A 7,557-nucleotide genomic window follows, 5' to 3' on the forward strand; every position below is an offset into this window, starting at 1 on the left:
TATTTCTGGAATACCTTTTGTAGTCGCCAGAATCCCCTCGACTCTTCCATTTGCAAGAAAATATGAACCACTACTTTTTAATAAGCATTAATTTTATAGCAATTGCTTCATAGATAATAATGGGGATTAGCCAAAATAAACTTTTGTAGGTTATACGATTATTCGGAGTTAAGATTTATTTATGTTGCTCCTTTTTCTTTTTCTTGCATCTTGGTGTTATTCCCATCATTATTCTCTCCATAGCTTTTTGAGTTATAAATAGCTCAGGTTCTAAGGCTTTAGTAAGGTTCCAAGTTTCTGATGCATAAGTTAATACTGGTAGGACCTTCTCATTAAATACTTTTCTTTTTATAGAAAGTGCCATTTTACATTTCATAATCTCCTGTTCTTTACCAAAAGCTCTCCATCCCATGCTAAGCCTTCTTTTAATTTCGGTCTTATGTCTTATGGAAATACATACTGTCTGTCCTAGGTACTTATATTCAATAACGACCTCAAGAGGTTCGTCCATTAATTTTAATTGTTGTTTCTGCATTTTCATTGAGCATCATCTTAGATTTACTCATATTTATTTTCAGTTCTATATTTATGCTTTCTCTATTCAAATCTTCTTTCATCTTTTGCAATTAAGTGGGAGTACAAGGAAGGTGTTTCACTATGGTGGTCATTATTCAATCAAGTAGCTGACCAGCATTTATAGGGTATGTCTGGATGATGAAAGGTTCCATGAAAATGATTGAGATGAATAACTTTTCTCTAGTATCAAGGTAAAACTGATAAAAGCAACTAAATTTTTTTAATAGAACTGAATTAATATGCAAATTTTAAAAAAACGTATAAAGTATATGGAAAGTATAGCATATATAGTGATAGTTTGGTAAATCTCCAAGAACTAAATTTCGAATACAAAACCTGGCTGTATTATTTTTTTTCTTGTTATTTCCAAACTCTCCACCAATCAGGATATTGTTTTGTCTCCGGCTTAAGTTGACTTACAGTAGCATTGATCTTTATTGCAGAAATAACATGAAAACTAAATTCTACTGGATAGGGATTTTATATCAAGGAAATCAACTTAATGCCCTCCAACCTTACAAATCAAAAGAATTATTCCAATTTTGTTACTACTACTACTACTACTACTACTACTACTACTACTACTACTACTACTACTACTACTACTACCATAGTTGGAAAAGCAACATGCTCTAAGCCCAAGGGCCTTAACAGGGAAAATAGCCCAGTGTGAAAAGGAAATAAGGAGACATTGAATAATATGCCTGCGTGTACCCTAACCCAAGACAGTGGAAGGCCATGGTACAAAGGGTATGGCAGTACCCAGGTTGACAATTTATTATTGTTTTACAGCGTTAAATGGGCCAGGATTTTGAGAAAGATGATAAAACTTACTGAGTCAAAGGTTGCAACCGAGAAATACCAGGTTATGTGAAGTCTGTGGAGTTCCATTTCCAACTGTGCGAACAAATTATTTTGATGGAAAAATTAAGATACTTTTAAAATTGGTCTTTTTTAAAGTAAAGGCATTCGTTCTTCAAATCTCTCTCTCTCTCTCTCTCTCTCTCTCTCTCTCTCTCTCTCTCTCTCTCTCTCTCTCTCTCTCTCTCTCTCTCTCTCTTATTTTTTTCTTTTCCTGATGACTGTATTAAACATGTTGGGGATAGTGTAGTTTCCAGAAGAGAATGAGTACAGTAGTCGCAGTGCAGTTGGTAGAACGAAATCTTCGCTATGTAGTGTGAATGGTAGAATATCACAGAACATCTTTGATGAATAAAAAAAAGTAGTCTTATATATATTGGGATTACTTGAATAGTAGAAAACTACCTCGTAAGCACATATTTTGTATCAAAAGGGCTGCAGAAAAATCATAGAGACAAAGTTTGAATTATGAGAGAAAGAGCCCTAGTGGTAACTGAGTTTCATTGAGTTTATTTATAAGTGTACAATAATCACAACGTATTCGAGCTCACAGTTTATTCCCTCCCATAAACAAATAAGAGTATTATTTAGGTTACGCTGTTTTTTAAAGGGGTGTATAGTAATTCGACTGCAATCCATTGCTTAATTTCTGAAACATAGAAATACAGAAGCTTCTCCATCAACCTCATCGTTTGTGTGGGGCCTCCGAACACCCTTCAATCAGTCCAGCTTCTTTTGTTCGTCAGTAATAGTTTATGATTTCTATGATTCATTTCCTATTTCAATTTCAAAGCGGTTTTTGAATAAATGTGTATAATTGAAAGACCATTTTTTTCTTCCAATAGAGCAAAGAAAAACCATATCAATAGCTGCACTCGGTCACTCAATATTAGAGGAATATTGAATTTAATCATTTGTAAAAGGGAGTGAAATCTGCTTTTGCGGAAAAACAACAGGAACAAAGTTTGCAGATTAAATGTTTTTTTCTTTTATTCTGTTTGTCAAATGATTTTGGAGAATGCAACGCAATTTGTGAAAGGGGAAAGGTTTAGAGAAAACGTATCAATTCGTAATCCTCTTGGATTGGAATATATGTTTTTTTCTAATAAAGCAAACGAAGGGAGACTTTCCATGATAAATGCTCGGTGAAGTCAACATGATCAGAATACATGAAATACAAACTGCTTTATAATTCCATTCACACATTGGATTATGTATGTATGCATATATATATATATATATATATATATATATATATATATATATATGTGCACATGTATATATATGTATATATATATATATATATATATATATATATATATATATATATATATATATATGTGCGTATGTATATATATATATATATATATATATATATATATATATATATATATATATATATATATATATTGACGATCTATCGCTGTGACATGCGATGTATATATTTGCCACTATGCTGGAGGAAGGATCAGAAAAACGAAATTTTTGGACTAGCGCTTTCGTATTTTCATGCCTCTTCAGGTCAAATTGATACAGAAAGTTATGAACAGAATCAAAGTCACCTCTGCGACAGCAGTAAACAAGAAATAATACAATTACGTAAAAATTAGTTGACAACTAGTTTAAAAATTACAGCTAGTTTAAAATTCAGTGAGTTTAAAAATTACAGCTTGTTTAAAAATGACAATTGTTTAAATACATTGGTTACAAGTAGTTCATCAAGTTTATACATTCCTGGGCTGTTGCTGATCAATTCTACACGTTTTTTCTTTATGATACATGATTCTATGATATTGCGTTTTGTTATGTCCTTACAATATAATATTTCTTTTGCCCCTTTCCAATTAATGGTGTGATTACAGTTATTCATATGCTGAAACAAACTGCTTGTTTGGTTTCCCGTTCGAACATTATATCTGTGTTGTTTTAGTCTTGTTTCAAGGTCTTTACCACTTTGCCCTACATATCTTTTATTGCATTGATTACATGGGATTTCATAAACACATCCATTGCATTGTACAGGTGAATTTCTAATTAACATATCCTTTAAAGTACTATTTTTAAAAATAACATTAACATTAAAAACTTTCATTAATCTAGGAATTGTCAAGAAATTATTGTGGAAGGGTAAGATGAGAAGGTTTTTCATATTAAAATCAGTTTCAGTGTCAGTTTCATAAAAAGTTTTCTTTGCATGATAGGAAGCTGTGTCCATAAAGTTCTCCGGGTATTGTAAATTACCTGCAATTTCCCGGATCTTCCCAAGCTCAGCTTCAAGGAATTCAGGGCAACTGACCCGCAGTGCCCTTAAAAACATGGATGAAAATACCATCATTTTTGTCCTGGGATGGGGATTGGAGTAAAAATGAATGTAGGAGTCCACATTTGTCGGTTTTCTATAAACTGAGAATCTAAAACCGCTATCATTTCTAAAAATTAGCACATCTAAAAAGGCAAACCTATTGTCTACTTCCATTTCGATTTTAAATTTTATGGTCGGCACTAAATTATTTATTGCTGTTAAAAACATGTTTTCATTTTTGTTGATGGGCCAAGCACAGAATATGTCAACATAACTTACCCAAAGGATGCCAATAGGTAGTATTCTTGGAAGGTACCTGGTTTCAAAAAATTCCATATAGAGATTACTCAACAATGGTGACAGAGGGTTGCCCATTGCCATACCAAATTTTTGTTCATAGTATTTCTTTCCGAAGACAAATTTGCAACCCTTGATACATAGTTTTATTAATTTTACCATAGTGTTAGAGAAATTCCAGTAGTTCATCTACTGGCACCTTCGTGAATAGGGAGTTAACGTCAAAGCTTATCATCTTAAAATCATAATTAGAATTAAACCTTCTCAACCTGCTAATAAAATCCATATTGTTCTCAACAGACAAACCTGAAATATTTCCGAGCATAGGAGACAACTCGTTAACTGACCACTTTGATAATCTATATGTACAAGAGCCCACAGAACTTCTAATAGGTCTCACGGGATTATTTTGCTTATGTGTTTTGAAAACTCCATATAGATATGGTAGAGTTGGACAAGTAGTTGTAAACCTGGGTAAGAGTTCTTTATAATCTTTTAAAATAGTTTTGATATTTCTGTTAAACGAAGCGTTGGTTTTATCTAATGGGTTATTTTTTGTTTCTTCATAGGTTTCTCTGTCTGAAAGTAGTTCTAACATTTTGCTATCATAGTCTGTCCGATTCTTAATGACTAAAGTATTAGATTTATCTGCTCTCGTAATGTGTAAATCCTTATCTTTCTTTAGCTTTTTAGGCTGTAGGCGTTCAAAAATCTTAGTGGAACATTTGCAGGCAATCTATTACTCGAGAGACCGTATACTATACCCTTACATATATTAATTTCCACTAATAAAATATTACCATATTTTTCCACCTTACAAACTGCATTGCCGATGTCAGTCCAATCAATATTTCCTTTAACAGAAAAATTTATCCCATATCCCAAAGCTGCTGAAGTAGTATTGTCCAACGGTTTATTGGAGATATTGCAAACGAAATTGTCATTAGCATTAGTAGTCCACTTACTTTGTTGTATTAACCTGTTCATTTTGTTGTCGTGTTTTCTACTTATTTATTTCTTGTCCCAGAGGTGACTTTGATTCTGTTCATAACTTTCTGTATCAATTGCACCCGAAGAGGTATGAAAATACGAAAGCGCTAGTCCAAAAATTTCGTTTTTCTGATCCTTCCTCCAGCATAGTGACAAATTATATATATATATATATATATATATATATATATATATATATATATATATATATATATGTGTGTGTATATAATATATATATATATATATATATATATATATATATATATATATATATATATAAATGTATACACAGTACATATATATATATATATATATATATATATATATATATATATATATATATATATATATATATATATATATATATATATATATAATTTATGCGTGGGTGGGTGTAGAATCCCGCTTTTCTAACCAGGGTTGTAGCTTAGCTAATGATAATGGTGATGATAATAATAATAATAACAACAACAACAACGACAACAATAATATCATTCATACATATATTTACGTATATATATACATATATGTACATTATATATACACGTGTATAGATATGCATACATAATATTGATGGTCATAGGCACAATATCTATATATTTATGGTTTTATATATATATATATATATATATATATATATATATATATATATATATATATATATATATACATATACATACATATACCAAAGGCACTTCCCCCAATTTTGGGGGGTAGCCGACATCAACAATGAAACAAAACAAAAAGGGGACCTCTACTCTCTACGTTCCTTCAGCCTAACCAGGGACTCAACCGAGTTCAGCTGGTACTGCTAGGGTGCCACAGCCCAACCTCCCACATTAACCACCACAGATGAATCTTCATAATGCTGAATCCCCTACTGCTGTTACCTCCGCGGTCATCTCAGGCACCGGAGGAAGCAGCAGGGCCTACCGGAACTGCGTCACAATCGCTCGCCATTCATTCCTATTTCTAGCACGCTCTCTTGCCTCTCTCACATCTATCCTCCTATCACCCAGAACTTTCTTCACACCATCCATCCACCCAAACCTTGGCCTTCCTATTGTACTTCTCCCATCAACTCTTGCATTCATCACCTTCTTTAGCAGACCACCATTTTCCATTCTCTCAACATGGCCAAACCACCTCAACACATTCATATCCACTCTAGCCGCTAACTCATTTCTTACACCCGTTCTCTCCCTCACCACTTCGTTCCTAACCCTATCTACTCGAGATACACCAGCCATACTCCTTAGACACTTCATCTCAAACACATTCAATTTCTGTCTCTCCATCACTTTCATTCCCCACAACTCCGATCCATACATCACAGTTGGTACAATCAATTTCTCATATAGAACTCTCTTTACATTCATGCCCAACCCTCTATTTTTTACTACTCCCTTAACTGCCCCCAACACTTTGCAACCTTCATTCACTCTCTGACGTACATCTGCTTCCACTCCACCATTTGCTGCAACAACAGACCCCAAGTACTTAAACTGATCCACCTCCTCAAGTAACTCTCCATTCAACATGACATTCAACCTTGCACCACCTTCCCTTCTCGTACATCTCATAACCTTACTCTTACCCACATTAACTCTCAACTTCCTTCTCTCACACACCCTTCCAAATTCTGTCACTAGTCGGTCAAGCTTCTCTTCTGTGTCTGCTACCAGTACAGTATCATCCGCAAACAACAACTGATTTACCTCCCATTCATGGTCATTCTCGCCTACCAATTTTAATCCTCGTCCAAGCACTCGAGCATTCACCTCTCTCACCACTCCATCAACATACAAGTTAAACAACCACGGCGACATCACACATCCCTGTCTCAGCCCCACTCTCACCGGAAACCAATCACTCACTTCATTTCCTATTCTAACACATGCTTTACTACCTTTGTAGAAACTTTTCACTGCTTGCAACAACCTTCCACCAACTCCATATAACCTCATCACATTCCACATTGCTTCCCTATCAACTCTATCCTATGCTTTCTCCAGATCCATAAACGCAACATACACCTCCTTACCTTTTGCTAAATATTTCTCGCATATCTGCCTAACTGTAAAAATCTGATTCATACAACCCCTACCTCTTCTAAAACCACCCTGTACTTCCAAGATTGCATTCTCTGTTTTATCCTTAATCCTATTAATCATTACTCTACCGTACACTTTTCCAACTACACTCAACAAACTAATACCTCTTGAATTACAACACTCATGCACATATCCCTTACCCTTATTTAGTGGTACAATACATGCACAAACCCAATCTACTGGTACCATTGACAACACAAAACACATATTAAACAATCTCACCAACCATTCAAGTACAGTCACACCCCCTTCCTTCAACATCTCAGCTTTCACACCATCCATACCAGATGCTTTTCCTACTCTCGTTTCATCTAGTGCTCTCCTCACTTCCTCTATTGTAATCTCTCTCTCATTCTCATCTCCCATCACTGGCACCTCAACACCTGGAACAGCAATTATATCTGCCTCCCTATTATC

The sequence above is a fragment of the Palaemon carinicauda genome, chromosome 21 (genome assembly GCF_036898095.1).
Source record: "Palaemon carinicauda isolate YSFRI2023 chromosome 21, ASM3689809v2, whole genome shotgun sequence".
NCBI lineage: Eukaryota > Metazoa > Arthropoda > Malacostraca > Decapoda > Palaemonidae > Palaemon > Palaemon carinicauda.